At 55.9% G+C, this 18325-nt stretch overlaps 1 protein-coding gene across 3 annotated transcripts in view; it reads right to left on the bottom strand.

The window, feature by feature from the left end:
* LOC116285800 (uncharacterized) overlaps nucleotides 1-18325 on the bottom strand; it is a 92829-nt gene that overhangs the window by 21871 nt on the left and 52633 nt on the right. For all 3 annotated transcript variants that reach the window (XR_012064909.1, XR_012064910.1, XM_072951144.1), the window contains exons 2-3: nucleotides 5168-5450; nucleotides 3076-3189 (exon numbers count right to left, since the gene is read on the bottom strand). The gene's annotated coding sequence lies outside the window, so the exon portion shown is untranslated. The remainder of the gene's footprint in view (nucleotides 1-3075; nucleotides 3190-5167; nucleotides 5451-18325) is intronic.

Raw genomic sequence — 18325 nt, 5'->3', positions numbered from 1 at the left:
GGAACTTCACTACTGGCCTTCCTGGGTCTCCGGCTTGCAGACTGTGGGACTTCTCAGCCTCCGTAACAATGTGAGCGGATCTCTTGTAACAAATCTCTTTCTGTGTACCTCCTATTGGATCTGCTTCTGGTGGACTGCTGCAACATCCACTCTGGGCTTACACACCTGTTCCATCTCTAAGCTAGTCTGCTATCAGAAAGTTGGTGAGGAAGTCTGCCTCAAGGCAATTTCTATGCTCTAGACCACCCCCAGGAGCTTCATCCCTCTTCTTTGGAACTGCCCCTCCATACATGTATTCCCTAGACCTGCTCATCTTTGGCCTGAACATTCCCAGTTTATCCACTACACCCCAGTGGATACAGTTTCGACACCTACCGTACCTCCCTCATGATTTCCTCTGCGACATGCTCTCAAGTTCAGTTGTTCCCAGCTGCAGGTCATGGACTTCTGCGAGCCTCCTCTCAAGGGTTCTCTGAATCTTGTGGTTCTGTGTTCCCTCGGATTAGATTCAACTGCATACGATGGGAAAACAGCAGTAGCTCAAAGCGAGATCAACATTTCTTCACTCTCTCATAACTAAAAGAAGTCTGGGGAGACAGCTGGGGGCCGAGGTGGAAGCTCTGTGATTGTATCAGGAGCCAAACTGCAATCTTTCTTCTCCACCACCTTCAGAATGTGCCTTCTGTCTTCCTGGTCCAAGGTGGCTGCTGAACTTGCAGCCACCAGACCCGTGTTCCAAGCAGGAGGAAGGGCGGAAGGGAAGGCATAGGCCCTTGTCTTCTGCGCTGATTTCCCGGAGTGCCACATGTGCTTTCATCCGCCAGAACCTGACCATGCTACCAGGGAGGCTGGGAAATCGGATCTTTTATCCGGGTTGCAGCACGCTCGGCCCAAACTGGGGGTTCTGTTAACTACGGAAGAGCGGGAGGACGGATGTCTGGCCATCGATCACAAATCCCCGCCACAGGCCCAGGCGCTTGTCAGAGGGGGCCTGATCCCGGGGGGCCGCGGGGCCGCTTCCACACCACAGACGGGCCCTCCCCGCAAACGCTGGGAACCGGAGGTCGCGGTGAAGCACTTCTCCTCGAGGCGTCGCCCCGAGCGGAAAGAACCAACCTGAGGGGCTCTGACGCCCGGGAAGGGGACGCTGCGGCTCCCCGCGCCCGGCGCCCTCTCCCTGCAGCCGCACCTCCGCTCCGCGCGGCCGGGGCTTGGAAGGCAGCGCCTGCGCGTGGAAGCCCCGCCCACCCGCCACAGCCGATTGGGCCAGAGCCGGCCGCCTGGACCCTTCTGGTCCAATCGGAGGCCCGCCCTCCGACCTCGCCTCGCCTCCCCCTGCCCCCAGCAGGCGGCCTCCGTCCTGGGGCAGCGCCCCCTCCGCACGTCCCGAGTGGGGCTGGGAGGGTCCGTCCGGAAGCCGCATCCGCCGGCCTGGTTTTCATCGGTGATAAAGCTGACTGTTTGGAAGGGAGGAGAGTTACTTCCGGCGCCTTCCAACCCCAGTCCTGTTAAGTAGCAGAGGCCAGCGGCAGGGCAAGCAAAAGCAAAGGGCAGGAACAGCCCGATCCGAACGCGCACGGGCCGCCTAGCCTGAGGGGCGCGGGGGCCGGGGCTGCGGGGCTGCTGCGGAGGCAGCCCTCGGGGGCCGAGAGCACGCGCAGGGAACGGGCACCAGGTGGGCAGCCCGGCTGCGGGCCGGCACGGGGGACTCTGGGAGCCCGGAGCAGGCGGGCTAACCCCCGCCCCCCCGGAAGGCTTGCTGAAAAGGCGAGCAGGTGCCACCCTGCAAAGGGGGTTGTGGCCGGAGAGGAAGCAGGGGCAGAGGCCAGGGTCTGCGCTAACACTCAGGGCCGAGCCGGGTTCAGAGACCTCCGGGAAGCTGGTTCCCTAGGGTGCGCCTGAGGGGGGCGGGGAGGTGGCGGGCCGCAGTGGTGCAGACGCTCCGGTGATGCTGGCCTGGAAGAGGCTCCGAAGAGGGCGGATTTATCCTGCGGTGGGAGGAAAGTGGGGGCGCCCCTGAAGTTCTCCGTGGGGGGGGGACTAGTCAGGTTCACGTTTTAGAAGGGTCTTTCTTGCCGTGCTGGGGACACCAGGGCAGGGGCAACAAAGGTGACGGCATGGAGACGTGGGGGGCCAGGCGGGGATGTCTGAGACGTGATGGCGGCTCAGACCCAGGTGGTGGCGGAGGAGCCCAAGGTGGGCGGACAGGAGAGGCACTGAGGACCCGGAAACAGCAGCTATGGGGATGGGCTGGAGCTGGTCAGAGGGAGCGAGGGGTCCAGGGACTCCCAGGTTGGACGGCTCAGCTGGGAGGTGCCACTGCTGCCCCTCATCAGGTCACTTCTCCCTGGGCCTTCGTGTCTGTAAAACAAGAAGCCGAGTTCTCCAGGGTCCTCTTCACGTTACTTCCTAACCCCAAAGCCCCAGAGCTGTGAGGGCAGGGCCCGGGAAGCTGGACGAGTCGCAAAGAACTTTGGGAACAGACTGGATATGAGCAGCGCCGTGGAAAGAAGGACTCGTATGGACGGATGGGACAAAGGAGGGGAGAAGAGGCGGGGCCCCAGCGCACGCCAAGGCAGGGCGATGGCAGGCTTCGGGACCAGCGACGGAAGCCATCCATCACTTGGGACATGGAGGGTCTGTGCTGAGGACTGGGTACAAGTCGCTTTTTGTGCATGAGATGTCATCAGAGTTGTTCAAAAACTATACTTGACACGTCAGCGTTTGGAATGAACTTATTTACAAAACAGAAACGGACTCACAGAAAACACACGGTTACTGGGGGAAAAGAGGGTGAGGAGGAATAAAATGGGAGTTTGGGAGTCGCGGATACACACTACTATATGTAAATTAGATAAACAACAAGGTCCTACTGTAGAGCACAGGGAAGTACATTCAATAGTTTACAAAAACCTATAATGAAAAAGAAGAGAAGGAATATATTTATGTATGTATAACTGAATCATTATGTTGTACACGGGAAACTAACACAAAATTGTAAATCAACCAAACTTCAATTTAAAAAACAAAAAAGGAAATGGGGGAAAATTAAAAAAAAAAAAAAGACAAGCTTACCTGCAATCACAGCATGAATTACGGTCCCGCCTTGTCTGTGAAACTGGTCCTCACTGGGTCTCCGCTTCTGCTCCGTGAAGTAGGGGTTCCTGTTCTTCCTGCTTCCCGGGGCTCCTGTGGGGGTCAGTCAGGCGGTGCCCTGTAACCCAGGCTCTGAGAAACATCACCCCGTATCTAAACACAAGGTGCTGTTGTGTTTAGTTTCGATGAAAAATCTGAAAGTGGCCTTCTCCAGCCTGCTGGCAACGAGCCATTTGCTCACAGACCTCTGCTGGCTGCTCGCGTTTGGAAACGTTACCAACCCCGGGAATATTCACACCGTCACCCGGCACAAGCAGTAAAACCGGGGACGATAAAGTTGAAACCTGCTCTGGTTTATGAAACAGTGCGGCTCTAAGTAAAACCCAGTGGAGAGTCGCATGGTTAAAAAGAAAAGAGAGAGACAAGGAGACAGTAAAACCTCCCGTCTCAAATATTTGCAATCAATAAATACATTATGAAAATAACACATCAGCCACGCAAGGGCTGCTCATCTGCCGGGAGAGGACTCCTGACAGCTGGAGAGCAGCGCGGGAGACGGCGTGCCTGCCTCGTGCCACCTCAGTGTGAGTGATGGACGCCTGGCCCCCGGCGCCCCCGGCCCCCAGCGACCATGCGTTCCCCTTGCATAGATGGAAGACAGACTGCTGGTGGGGAGAACCCCTTGAAGGGGCGCACGCATTCGAACTCTCTCGCCAGCAAGCTAAGGGAAGTTTTCAGGGCCCCAGTCTCTCCGTCTGCAAAATGGGTTGAACTGGATCAGGACTGAGTTTTTTTCCCTTTGTGTTAATTAATTTCCATGTTGTCAAAAGCAAACTGGTAAAACCCCTGTAAGAAACACAGAAAAGGAAACCAGAATTGCTGTCACCAGCATGAAAATGAAGCAGAGCTGTGACCACCTGCTCCCCCTGCCTCTCCCCTAAAACCCCAGGGCTCCAAATAAAACAGTTCCAAAACCACTGTTCGGGTGACCCTTTAAAGTGTGACTTTCTGTGATTTTACGATTCTTTTGACTCTGATTCTTCCAGCCTTCTCTGGTCCTCTGTGACATCTGGCCTTACTTCCTGAGGCTGTGTGCCACACAAGCTCTGTCTCACCTGCAGAACACCCCCTGACACGGGGTTACACATGTGGATGTGCTGGCACGGGGCCTGGGGTCCGGCAGCGGCTTGAGAAGAGCCCCCTCCCTTTCTGGGCCCCTGGCCTTGCCAGGGGTGCCAACTTCCAACTCAGCCAGCTGGGCTCCACCCACCGAGAGTCCAGATCAGCTACTTTCTGTGGAGGCCCTCATAGCTGTGGCTCGTGTGTGTGTGTGTGTGTGTGTGTTGGGGGGCACCTGTCCCCACCGCCTCCGTGCTGGGGCCATGCCCCTAGTCCCTGTAGAGTTGTTTGCACACCCTGGCTTCTCCCACTAGGGCCCAATGGGGCGTGTGTGAGCAGTGTTTTCAAAAAAACCTAGATGATTTTTTTTCAAACAAAACTGTTTTTTTACTGCTGCTCCCAGTCCACTTAGCACCAGCTGTGATGAGAAGCACTTGTATGGTAAAGTGCTGCTGATGGAACTGCTCCCGCCGGAGCTCAGCTCTGCACTCCCGCAACGCGCTGTTGCTCCCGTGGCCTGCCGGCCCTGGCCCTGGCCCTGGCCCTCCGGGCTCCTTCCCGGCCTCTCCCCGCGTCCCCCTCCTCCCTGCTCCTCCCACCTGCCCATTCTCCTCTCCCCTCCTACTCTTTCTTTCTACTCTCTCTCACCCCACCTTTCCTTAAGCATCCTCTGACTGCCTCCCCTCTGTTCCCCTTCCCTACCTCTGTATCTCTCCCGTTTCCGGCCCCCAGCCCCCCCCACCCCGTGTCCCCGGCAGCTCAGTGAGACCTGCTGGGAGGGCTCAGGCTTCTCCGCAGCCCAGGCCTAAGCAGTAGGCCCCGCTCTGGGCAGCTGCCTGTGCTGTGAGGACCCCACCCCCACCCCCAGAAAGGCCTCTGGGATGGGCGAGCAAAGGAGGGCGACGGGAAAAGGGGACGGTCTGAGGAGGTGCATAGGGGACTGGTTACGCACATGGAAGGCTTAAAAGCTCAGTGAAGAAGTTTGCCTTTGACCTGAAGTCCGGTCCCGTCCTGAGAGTGTTCACAGCTGCCACAACACAGTCTTGCCTTTCTTTATACTGCAGCGCACGCCTGTGAGAGCTTCAGGTCCAGTTCTGTCAGGGCTCCGGCTCCATCGTTTCTGGCCCCTTTCTCCGACAGACAGCTTTCCTGTGTGTCTACGTGTCTGCTCGGGTCTCATGGATGCAGCAGGCCAGCCAGCAGCAGAGAGGACCAAGGACCTTCTTGTTCCCTTCCTGCGGGAGACAGAAGCGAGCGCAGCTTCCCACAGTGCTCTCCTGCGGGCGGGAAGGGCCTTCCTGAGGAACCCTCAGCGCACATCTTTGTCCAGAGTCGGAGCACGTGCGCTTTCCTGAGCCAGCCACTGGCGAGGATGAAAGAAAGCCCCTTGCGCCAAGCAGGCGCCCCTCTGGGCGGAGGGCCAGCCTCCCAGGCTCAGCCTGCTGCCCGAGGAGGCGGAGTGGGTGAGTGCTGAAGAGTCACCCACAATACCCTCTGCGCTTACGGTCCCCCCAGTGGGACACGGGGACAGGGCAGAGGGTCCAGGAAGACCTGGGCCGGCAAGGGCTGTCTTCCCAGAGCAGCAACATACACTACATTAAAATTAGCACAGAAACATCATGGAGCAGAATGCACAGTGCACACGCAGCTTTACATTAAAGCACGATGGGGCGGGGGAAGGCCGAGCTCAGTGGCAGAGCTCATGCTTAGCATGCATGGGCTCCTGGGTTCAACCCCCAGTGCCTCTGGTTACAGAAATAATAACAAAAAATGAAAACAAATAAACCTAATTACCTCCCTGCTCCACCAAAAAACAAAAAGCTAAAATTACAGCATGAGACTTTGAAGGAATTGTCTGCTTCATTAAGCTGCGTGAGGGTCAGCTCACACTTGTTTTGATTATTACTGGATGTCTAACATGTGGAAAATGCACACAAAAACCTTGCTGAATGAGTGAACGAATGAACAAATGATGGAGACAGGCAATTTCAGGCTCCCTCCAGACCTGGGGGGACCGTCCCCTCTCCTTTGCTATTGGGGTGCTTTGGCAGAAAAGTTTGGGAGACGCTGCAGTAAACAGAGGGGTGCGTAGGCAGCTGTCTTCCTCTGTTTAACAGCAGTCTTGTTGAGATACAGTGCATAGGCTATAAAGCCCGCCCCTTTAAAGGGTACAGTTCAGTGGTTTTTAGTGCATTCACAGCATTGTGAGACCATCGCCCACTACCTGGGAGTTCTGGAGCCAGGTGGGGGCGATTCACACCCACAAAGAGTGAGGGCTCAGGGCTGTGAGTGGCTGGAGGCAGAAGGGGCCTGGATGGAGGAAAGTGTGTCCGGTGGAAGCAGAGAGAAACGCCAGAAAGTGCTTGCAACATTAAAGGGAGTAGGATGGAGGCTGGGTCTCAGGGTGGTGACAGCAAGATGGGAGAAGGGAGGGCTCCCGGAGGAGAGGGTGCAAAGATGGCAAATACCGGCTCGGGGGCTGCCCACGGTGGGAGGAGACATGCAGGACAAAGGTGCCCCTCGTTTCCAAGCCAGCAGATTTCGGCGGCTCTATGCAGGTGCACAGCGAGCCGGGCTGCAGCCGAGAGCAGCGGTGTCTGTCCAGCTCGCCCGCCTCCCGGGGCGGAGACGCGGGTCCCCAGGCGCAGGCCACAGGGAGACGCAGAGCTGGCATGACCTACCCTAACCGCCCAGAGAACAGCACCCCAGGTACCGTCCTCCCTGCCGCAGGCTCCTGAGCACAGCTACTCAGAAGAAGCATCTGATGGATGGAGCTGATTCAGTCAGAAGACAAAAATGAATGTGTTCCACCCACGGGGGTTCCCCTCAGGAGTTCTGGAACTTTCCGCAGTGGTGCCCAGGGGATGGGGGGCAGATATCCAGCCCCATCTAGTAGGGCGTTCTGGGAGTCCAGGGAGTGGCTTTCCGGAGGTGCTCAGCAAAGCGAGCCTTGGCAAGACCAGGCGAAGCAGTGTCCTGAGTACAGGGCAGCAGGGTGGCCTGAGCACCTGGGTGGAAGCAAAGCCCCGAGCCCAGGACCCGTCTCATCCTCTCGTGAGCTGCCTGGGGGTTAGAGTCCTCAGCTCGAAAGTGGAAAGATAAGACTAGTTCAGAATTGCCCCCCAAATTTTTCCTTTGAATGCTGGGCCCTCTGGGTGTCCCTAGAATAAACGTTAAGGACACGCTAAATACTGTTACCCTCCTGGAGGCAGAAAGGCTTGGAGTCTCGCGGTGAAGGAAGTCGTTGCCTTTGCTCGATTTAGAATTTTCCCAAATATTTGATGGATGAGGCCAGAGTGGGGAGCTTAGAACATCACTTTCTAATGCCATCTAGAAACAGCACCCTCCTCCCAGGTGAACCCCCCTTCTCGGGTTCACCGTGTCTTTGTTTCCCTGTTTCCCCATTAAAGCACAAGTACTTTCAGGTGGAGTAAGATTAAGCCATTATGAGTTGACACTTTGGCCGGGACTGAACTAAGAGCTTGCTGAGCACATGCTAGGCCTGGGGTGAAGGGCAGGAGAAGGTGTCAGGGGATGGAGATGGGGGAGACAGTGAAGACCCATCTGTGTCATTTAGCAACTCAGAGCGTCTCTAAGGAGGGGAGAGTCCCACTGAGTCATGTGAATCGTGTGTGGCTGCAGAAAGCTGGCATTGTTCAGATGAGGATAACCCCCAGCACAGCCCAGAGAAGGGGGTGGCCTGCCCCCGACCCCACGGAGAATCAGCAGCAGGCAGGGCGGGCCCCGGGGCCGGCGCTCTCCAGGCAGTGCCAAGTGGACTGAAGTCCGTGCTGCCCTCCCCGAGTCCATGATGCCTGACTCCCCGGCCCCTTGTCCGTCTGTTCCCAGGAAGGGTTTCTGCTGACAGAAAATGGAGGGGAAAGGGCAGGGGAATATTCCCCAGTGGCTGATCTGACAGCTACAAATTTCACTTTGTGCTATGTGCTGACCTCCAGTTGTTTCCCACGCAGCCTGGGACTGAGAGGCCAGTAAATCCCAGCGGTGGTTAACACCTGCTCTGGCACCCCCAGCCTTAGTTAGAACACAGTCATGGCTCTCCGCAAATTTCAGCAGATTGTTCATCTTCTGCAGGGCCCAATGAACTATAACTCAGCCAAGGACCCACTGGGGCCTGAGAAATTCATGGTGACCTGGAGGGCCAAAGCTGGGAGGAAACTCAGAGTTGCCGGCCCAACCTCCCCTCATCCAGGTGGGAGGACCCAGGACCAGAGGGGCCGACAGTGGCCACGAAGGAACTCCAGCCCCCCCCCCCGTGGCTCTTGCCACTAGACCAAGCTGCCTCCATCAGTTTATTAATAGAACGAGGGAACTGGGGTCATTTGGTTAACCTGTCCCCAGAGACCTTCTTAAAGGAACGCTTGGATGTGGGTGAGGGAACAACAGGTTTGTGATCACAGAAGCGACCCCCCCCCGCCCCTTAACAGTCGGTGGTCTTGGCCATGGAATGCTCCCTCCCTGCTGAGCCTCAGTTTTCTCAGCTATGCAATGGGAATGACAACTGTCCCTGCCCACAAGAATTATCCTGAGGAGTCAATGAGCTGGCAAATGGAAGTCTTCACCCAGCACCTGCACAAAATCACTGAGAACCTCCCTGAAGCTGAGTGAGGCTCGGGACTAGTCAGCTGAGAACAGTTCTGCTCAGTTGAGACTGAGTCAGGAGTAGGGTGACCTGCAGGTGAATTGGGATCAACGGCCCACAAGGGCCCTGCCCTGGGCAGTGTCAGATGTGTGTTGATTCCCCCACTGGATTAGGGGGCCTGGTGCAAGGATGGAATTATAAACTCCCGAAGGTCCCCCCATGGGGTATGGAGCTCCAGGAAGGTACCCGTAGACACTGGCTGAATGCATGTGCACACACAGTGTCTGGTTAGCATGGTGAAGACAATACATGGTGCACAGGGTGCTGACAAAAGAACGAATAGTTGGGAGGGGAATCGCCCAGTGCGTCCACACGTGCGCACGCACACACACGTGCACACAGAGCTGGCCAAGAAGCCAAGCTCAGCACTGACCTCGCAGACTTCATCCCGTGGCCAATGAAACAGCACCAGACTCTCTGACCCTCCTCCATGCATGCAGTTTCAGGGCTGGAATCCACTGAGGGGCCAGATCTTTCTCCTAACCCTGCCCTGCCTCTTCAGCAGAAGAACTCCCACATAGGGTCTGTAGAACGCAGTTTGATCTCAGCATGACCCGAACTAGCTGTGTGACTCTGAGAAACTCACTTTGCCTCTCTGAGCTTCCATGTAACCACCTGTGAAAGGGAGAGATGGAGCTCCCCGGGCCTGTCTCTGAGGCAAACCACAGCCCACGGGAGATGTGAAAGGCAGATCATCAAATCTAATGCCTTTCGAATATTTACTTTAGCAGAAGAATCTTTAAATTCTTTTCTAAACTCAACACCCCACCTTCTGAGACAGAGCTGCTCGGGCTGAGATGGTGATGGGGGCTGGCCTTGGTGAAACACTATTTGAAAAACACCTGCCTCGTGTTAAAGGTGAGGAAACTGAGGCTCAGAGAAGGCTGCCCCATCAAGGTCACAAGCCCTCCACAGAAGCCCAAATCCCTGGGAGGCTCTTAGCTCCCTGGGCGGGAACAAGAAGGCAGATTAGAACCCGCACTTCTGTGGTGCGGCCCCGAGGGCCCCTTGGCCACCTGAGGCCCCTGAGAGCCTCCACGGTTACCAGGCAACCAGTGCTGTTGCCCAGCGCTCCCCATTAGCACCTCACAGCTGTCCCTGCAGCCAAGATTGGTTCAGAAGAGGCTGCCTGGCTGGCAGGTAGGAACAAAGGGATTAGGCCCCATTTGACAGACAGTGTCCCTGCCATTTGCATGTCATTAAGCTGCAGACCGCTTAGCAGAGGGGGACACATAGCTGCAGAGTCCCTGCCAAGCTGGGGCACAGAGGCGCCGGCTGCATTTGCATGTTGGACACCTGCCCTGAGCCACAGGAGTGAGTGAATTGGGAAAGAAAAAAAAAAGGTTTTCTTGAAAGGGAAGACTGGGGGGCTGGGGTGGTACCCCCCTCTCGATGGTGACCCCAGATCTTCCCTGTCTCCCTCCCAAACTGTGCTACAAGCTGGAAAAGACCTTTCCTGGGGGGAAAGGGCTTTCGTGCTTGGAGAGTGCAAACTTGGCACCTACAATGGCTTGGGAGAAGACAGGGACGTTCTAACACCCCGGGCTTACCTGGGACCCCCCACCCAGCATCCTCACTGCAGACACACACCCTAGCCTAGCCAAAATAAAGGGGAAAAGAAAACGGAAGAAAGGAACACAGGCCACATTTGCTCTGCCCTCCCCTTCCGAGGCCTCCTGGGGGCTCCTGATTGACAGGACGCTAAATGCAAGAGGTTCCTGTGCTAGAGAGAGAGATTTTCTTGAAGCATTCAACTCCTGACCTTTCAGAGCTTGGGGAGCAGAATGATTTTCAGTCACTTAGGCCTGAGTGAAAGCTATGTGAATTGATCGACTGCAGGGCTCGGGCCTCCCGAGGTCTCGGTGTTATGTCATTAAAATCTTACAATCGAGTTATCCTAATGTATTCCAGCAGCCACCTTCTCAGAGGCGACTAGCAAACAGACCCAGGCTTTCAAGGCACAAAACGCTTTCTCCGAAGCCTGCTCCAGACCTGCGAGGGCCAGCGGCCTGGGGCCTGGGGCCGGGCCGGCTTCAGCCCCCTGGGGCTTCCTTTCGGGGCCTCGGCGAGCGCACGAGGCTGCCGCTGTGGCTTCCCTCCCTCTGCCTCGCTTCGCTCGTAACGCTGCCCGAGCCTCCGGCCACGGGCGGCCGCGTCGCTGGGCCTGACGGGGGTCGCCGCCGCCCGCCCCGGCAGCCGCGACCGGGCTGGCGCCGCACCGGCCCAGGCCCCGCCGGTGCCCCGGGGCGGCCGCCGCTCGCCGCGGGCGCGAGCCGGGAGCGCGCACGTGGGCCGCGCCCGCGGCCTGGCAGCCGAGCGCAGGCGGCGCGGCGGGGCGGCGGGGGGCGGCGGGAGGCGGCCGGGGCGGGCGGACGCCCGACGCCCCTTCTTCAGCCCTGCGAGCTGCCCTCGCAGCTTCACCGGCTCCGGGGCTCCCGTCAGCCGACGCTCGTTCCTGTGGCCCGCAGCCGCTTCCAGCCGCGCGGAGCGGGCACGCGCCGGGCTCGGGGGCGTGGGGAGGGCGGGAGCCGCGGCCGGAGGCTCGGCCCCGGCGGCCCCGGGGGCGGCCCCCGCGGCGTGAGCTGCGAAGGGCGGGGCTTTGGGCTCCTCGCGGCTCCGCGTGGCACGTGGCCCCGTGAACCGCAGGCCTTCCCCGCCGCCACCCGCAGCGCCCTCCTCTCCACGTTTCTTGGCGCCCTGCCCAGGGGAAGCTCCAGGGCCAACGGGAAACAGGACCGGCTCGGCTCGGCCCCCCTTCCCGAGCCAGGCCCCTCACAGGCCAGCCGGGGGCCCGCGCCCGAGCCCATCAGCGCGAACACGGCCCCCGGCCGCAGGGCTCACAGGCCGGCCAGCGCGCCTGTTAGGGCCCAGCACCTGCAGCACAGGCCGCCTCGTCTGGACGAGGCGCGTCCCCTGCCCGGGCCCAGACACCTCGTCTGAGGCGCAGGACTTCCAGCTGGCGGTGGGAGCCCTCCCCATTTCAAGGAGCTTGCTCCCAGGTGCCTCTCTGGTGTGCTCCTTGTTCGAACTGCAAATGGAGTCTCTGCATAAACCCTGCATAACTCAGAAGCCATGTTGGCGGTATCTTATTTTTCAGTTTCTTTTTTTTAATTGAATGACCCTATTTTCTGCAAGCCGTTCTACCTTGGTGAATGCTGTTCCCCTGTGATTCATCAGAGTAATAACTAGAAACACCATTATTTGGCTCCATCCTCCTGCTGAGAGCATCACATAACTGAGAAACGTTGATGCGTCTCCCAGAGTGGTGGGGAGCAGCGAAGGGGGCGGCGAGGGGAGGAGGAGGGAACACACGAAGGGCTGTGTGCACACACACCTGCGGGCGGGCATCCGGAGCGGGGGGAAACGCCGACCCACACATGGAGGCTGACCACACAAACACACTTGGAGGCACAGAGAGAACCACACACGTCTCTTCTCGGGCATCTCACACTTGAGGAAAAGAAGAGGACAAAATAAACAAACACATAGAATTTCAAAGTGAGAAGGGAGGTTGGTGAGCGGGCCCAATTGCCTCATTTAACATACAAGAAAAACCAAGTTCAGAAAGACAGCAGATACCCTCACGTGTCCCGTTTGCAGACACCCATGTTCCTGGGTTTCTGTCTAGAAATATATAAATCACCTTACCTGAGATGCAAAGTGTATTTCTGTGTAGGTTTAGTGAGCCCTTGTGCCTGAGTTAGACTTTCAGACATCATCACTCTGATCAAAGGTGTGACTGAAATAGTCTTACTGGTTTTTTTAATTTGTTTTTAATGACATTTATTAGATTGGCTGAGCACCTGGAAATACTTTCAAATGGTTCTCCTCAGGGCAGAGAAGCCCCACAATGAATGCCTTACAAACTTTTGTGTGCACTTAGGGGCTGTGTGAATAAAGATTCTTAAGCTTGGACAAGTCAACCTTTTAACTCAGGTTTCCGGGAACCTTCCCGTTTCTTGTCCAGTTTTACTGGCACTTCCTTCGTCCAGCCCTCGTCCCCTCCTACCCGGATGACTGCCTTGTCCACAGCCTGTTCCCAAACTCTCCCCTGACCCTCTCTTCCTCTCACCTTCAGGCTAATGTTGCTAAGCCACCTCGCCTTTGCTTCTTCCAGTAACCCCTGTCCACCTCCGCACGGCTCATCATCTTCTGGGCACAAGAAAAAGTACCCGACTCAAACACATTTACAGCCTGGCGGGGACAAATGGGATATTAATAGGTTCACATAAATGGATACTCGAGGGGCAAAGGCTGCATTCTGAGGTTTAACTGATACCATCAAAAACAGCCCTTTTCCTCCGTCTCTCAACTCTGTTTTCCTTCGCGGCAACTCTTTCTCTCCTTTTGCTTTCAACTTTTCAGCGTCCCTGTGACTTATTACCCTGATTCTAAAACAATGTAGAGCTGAGACTTTTAAAAAATTCAACCTGAAGATCTCTGTATTTTAATGAGAAACTGAAATCCGCTGAAATATATTGTGGTGACGAGTCTATTTGGATTTATTTATACCATTTTAATTCCTGTATTATTTTTACTGATTTTTTATGCTCCTTTTTCATCCTTCTGTTTGATCTTTTTCTATTCTCGTCTTTTCCTTTTACTGGCTTGTAGATTACACATTGTTTTAGCAGCTTCCTTGATTTTTTTTTTAACATGGACCCTTAATAAAATCTGAAGTTAAGAAAAATCCGTATCATCCAACAATGTAAGATCTTACAACACTTTAAGCGCTGTCGGCCCCCTGCCACCTTGTGTTATTCTTATCCAGTGCCTGATGTCCAGACTGCTTTGTATCCCATAGTTACCTAATAGCATCACTACCCTGTGCAGGGAATAGTTGACTGGAGTCACCCACATTTTAACACCTTCTTTCCCGACTGGCCCTTCCTGCACCTCCGTCCTTGTTTCTAGGTAGAACTTTCTCCTTCCTTAAATAGCCCTGCCGTAGATTTTTCGAAGAGGCTCTGTTAGCAGGAATCCCTGTTAGGCTTTGTCTGAAATGCCTTTTCTTTTCCTTTTTTTTCTGGCTCTTCATTAGGACCCTAATTTGGAAGCCCCCCCCCCGACTCTTTGAAGGCGTCCCCTTTCTCCTTGTTTCTACAGTTGCTACTGGAAGCTGCTTTTGCTTCTACAGTTGCTAACTGTTTTGCCTTTAGAATAATCTACCCTTTCTATGTTCTCCCTGTTCTGTCTCTTAAGATTCTTTTCTTTCTGTCCCTGGTACTCTGCAATTTTAGTACATGCGTGATATTCCAGGGGGGGTTATTTTATTTATCCTGATTAGGATTATCTGTGATTCCCAAACTTGAGGGTTAATAGGGATCAGCAATTTGGAAATATTCTTATCCCTGGTCTTGTCTGATACTGCCCGTCTCTCATCCTCTGTTGCTCCGATTTGACGTGTGTGGGGCCTTCTCATCCTGTCTTCCGTGTCTCTGAACCACTCTTTCACATTTCTGTCTTTTTACTCTCTGCATGCTAAGTATTTCCTCAACCATATTTTCAAGTTCACTGATCCCCTTTCCAACTGTGTTTAATCTGCTTTTTAACTCGTCCACTTTTTTAAAAAAAAAACAATCACTATTTTTTCATTTCTAGTAATTCTTTTGATTTTTTTTTTGCAATGTGGAAGTTATTTTCTGATACTGTCATGCTACTTTTTATGTTATCGATTACCCCTTCACATATGTACTCATTTCAAGCACACGTTTTGTTACAGACTAGTTCTGCTCCCCAGAATTTTTGTGGGTAGCAGGTGCTCTTTGTCGAGTCTCCTGACTCTTGCCCCAGGTGGGCAGGTGCCTTGTGTGCCCCCTCACGCAGGAACACAAGGCTACTTTCAGCAGTGATTTGTCTGTGGAGCATCCTTTGGGTTGATGGCATGCTGCCCAAAAGTCTGAGTTTGCTTTTGAACAGTCCCCCAGGGACATCGCTATCTCTCCCAGCATAACTTCTCTGTTAATTTGTAGATTTGGGGATTCCCAGACCACAACATACCTCAACCCCTCCCAAGAAACAGGCTTGCATTATACATTATCCGGGGAGACGTCCCCTCTCCAGAGCTCAGGCCAAGATACACATTCAACTAAACAAAAGAAGCCGACACACAGCTTCCCTCTCACCTCCCGGTGGGAGACGTTCTCCCAGCCCCCCTCCTGCTCCAGGCACGGCGTTTGAAGGGCTCCAGCTTTACGCAGGCTGCTCATCGCAGACCCAGCGCAGGCTCGGAGCCTTGCCTCCTGCTCCCAGGAGGACCTAATCCCACGTCCAGGCTACCGAGCTCGTCACTGCCCGTCTTCCCCAAGGGCAGCGGCAGCCTCGGTTCATATGTCAGTGCTCGGATTTCTGTCTCATCTCCACTGGGGTGTCTTGTGAGTCCCCTTGTGCTTTGTAAACTCAGACGTCTTGGACCTGCCTACACCTATGTCTTTAGCACGTCTGCTGTAATTTATACGTGATTTTTAAAGGGATTTTCTGAAGGAGGCATTTGGGGTTGGCTGTCTAGGCAAATGTTACCAGGAACAGGTCTCTGCTTTTCTCCACGTTGGCTCCACTCCCAGAACCGTCTGCTCACTGTGGTGGCATCAGTGGCCCCGCAATGCCAGGCCTGCCTGGGCCTCAGAGACAGAGGGACCAGAGGGCGGCGCGGCTCACTCCTGAGCAGGGATAACGACCGCTGGCCTGACCTGGGGGGACTGGCCATCTGTGGACCAATTACAATGACTCAGTTGCCCTTCATGGGAGAGACTGGCATAAGGCCCCCCCAAACCACATGACCACGTGCCAGCATCAGAAAAGGGGGAAACAGGTGCTCGACAAGTGAGAACAACGGGTGTCAACCACACTTTGAGATGCGCGAGGTCTCCTCACGCCATCCTCGCCCTGTGCACACAGCTACTCGGAGGGAAGGCTGGCCCTGGAAGGTTGGCCCCTGACTCCCACCTCAGATGCTTAGTCAAGGCTAGAGGCCTCGGCCCAGCAGACCCTGCCTTATCGGTCCAGCCTCGTCTCTCACTGCTTCTCTACTTGCTAGACCATGTTCAGTTTCACCTTTGTGCTCCATTCGGGCGTCCCTGTACCTGTGACAGCCCCGCCCCGTCTTCCAGCCAAGCAGAGGGCAGGGCCTGGAGCAGGGGTGACCAATACGTCCCCGTCTCAGGCCAGCTCTGGCCGCAGACAGGCGTGTGTGAGATGGCACGACAAGGCTGCATCCAGGCTCAGTGGGCGTCATAGGTCTGGTTCCCCGAAGCAGAGCCAGGGGTGGGTATTCCCGAGTGTTTCATTTCTAAAGGGAATGCTCTCTGGAAAAACCTGTAAAAAAGTGAGGCATGTGGGAGAGGAAGCTAAAGGAAGACGTGGTTTCAGCCGGAGCCCGATCCACAGGGGACGAACGGCAGCGTGGGGCTGCCACTCCACTTAATGAGGCTTTCGTACCCCTGCCTCAGCCAGTCATTGGCGTGGGCTGACCCTGGGGGTGGGCGGGAGGAGACTGCGACCCCCCCAGGCATGTCCTGGAGAGGAGCCGCCCGGCTGCTGAGGGAGCCGCTCCAGAGAAAGGTGCGGCCGTGACCGGCTAGCACTGAGCACGCAGGACGGCCGGGCAGCGAGGCCGGGCGGCAGCCAGGGCGGCGGGACAGACCGCTGTGGCTGATTAACGACGAGCTATGAAGGCTGCCCTCTGCCTAGCACTCACATGCCAGGCGCTGTCCCTAGTCCTTGGCACGTGTCCTCTCCTTTACTGCTGGCAACAACCAGAGAGCTACGTGCCGTTATTTCCCAAGGCTGCAGCTACGGAGTCCGAGCGACACGCGGAGAATGTAACTGCTGAAGGCTGCACAGCGCGCACCCAGAACCCACGCGGGACTCCTTGCTGACGCCTGCGGTGGGTCTGAGAGGTAGGAGCGGCCACGCTGGGGCACGAGTGCACCGCTTTGAGGACACTGCCTGCCCTGTGCGGGAGTCGCCCCCCCTTCTGATGCTCCAGTCCTTACCTGGGGCTCTGCAGCCTCCCAGCTCACACTGTGCCAGCCACACCTGGAGGATGGCGTCTCCTTCCCAAAGCTTCCATCTGAAAGGGGAACTGACCACACAGGGGTCATCTGGAATGGAGCCGCCAGCCAGGGAGGTGAGAGGTTTGGAAATCGGGACACGTGGAGAAGGGACTGGGGATGTTGAACCTAGAAGGACATTCTGAGAGGAACCGCAGAGTCTCAGAGCAGAAAAGGATGCTGAGTTCACAGATTCTGACGGATGGGGGCAGAGACCCGGAGAGGCCGGGTGACTGATCCAGGTCTGGTACCTGGTGGTTCTAACCCAGGCCAGTGAAAGTTTAACTGTCGGCACTCGGGGAACACAGAGCCCTGATCTGTAGCACTTGCCTGTTTCTGTGGAGCAAACACTCCCACTGTGGCCAGTTTCCAGCTCCCGATGTGCCACCCCTGAATGCAGAGCTGGGAGCGACGTGCACCCTTGGCTGCTGTGAGTTGGGAGAAGCTGGCTCCAGCCTGGGAGGCACCAGTGACTCCCCGTACAGAGCTCGTCCTGCAGGACCAGTAATTCCCCAATACCAATCCCATAAGACACCCGCTAAAGGAGCGCTCTGAGGTTGCACAACGTGAAAGCCACAGCATTCTCTGAATCCCACGCTCAGAGCACGGTCTGGTGCATTAGTTTACTGAAGGTCCCCAGAGTCCCACAGTAAAGAAACCCGTGTAAGCTCAGCGCTCTCCCGGCCCGCCTGACCGCCCAACCACTTCATCACATCCCTCTGAGCAACATCCCTGGAGCCGCGGTTCAACGGGACACACTTTGGACTTTGCATAAACAAAGGACCGTCACTGAGGAGGAGGGTTGACCCCTTGTTGTTCTGCTTTGCATGGAAATGGGACCAGGGAGTTGCTACCAGGGGAGACAGAATTCAAGTCCATACGAGCGTCTTTCTAATAAGGAGACCAGCCAGCAGCAGCAGGAGGCTAGGGCCTGAAGGCCTAGAGAGGAAGAGTCAGAGGTCAGGCTGGGCCGGCAGCAGCTTCCTACACCTTCTAACTGCTGGCAAGGCAGTCGGGGAAGAGTCCCCCGGGGACTGTCTGTGCAGCACCAGGAGCCTACTAGACTGAAGAGCAGGGCCCCTCAGACAGGGGCCTCCGTGTGAAAACAGAGATTCCAATGCTTATTTATGTGTGTGGTACAACTTTAGAAGGACTCGGATGTCATCACATACCAAAATATACTTCTTGGATGTCTGGATTCCGCATTAATTTCACATTAGAGCTTTATTTCTTTAGCTTAATGCTGTATTCCATGTCTAAATGCACATTCTCCTGGGGAAGGGGGAGTTTGCCACGAGCTACAGTGGGCCAAGTATATCCCTGCAGTGTGCTTCAGTTCTCAGCTCCTCGCAGGGAGCAGGTTTTGTGTGGGGAGGGAGGACTGGGGAACAGGGGGAGG

The sequence above is a fragment of the Vicugna pacos genome, chromosome 27 (genome assembly GCF_048564905.1).
Source record: "Vicugna pacos chromosome 27, VicPac4, whole genome shotgun sequence".
Classification (NCBI taxonomy): domain Eukaryota; kingdom Metazoa; phylum Chordata; class Mammalia; order Artiodactyla; family Camelidae; genus Vicugna; species Vicugna pacos.
The sequence above is the reverse complement of the archived record's forward strand: the minus strand, read 5'-3'. Positions and strand labels throughout refer to the sequence as shown.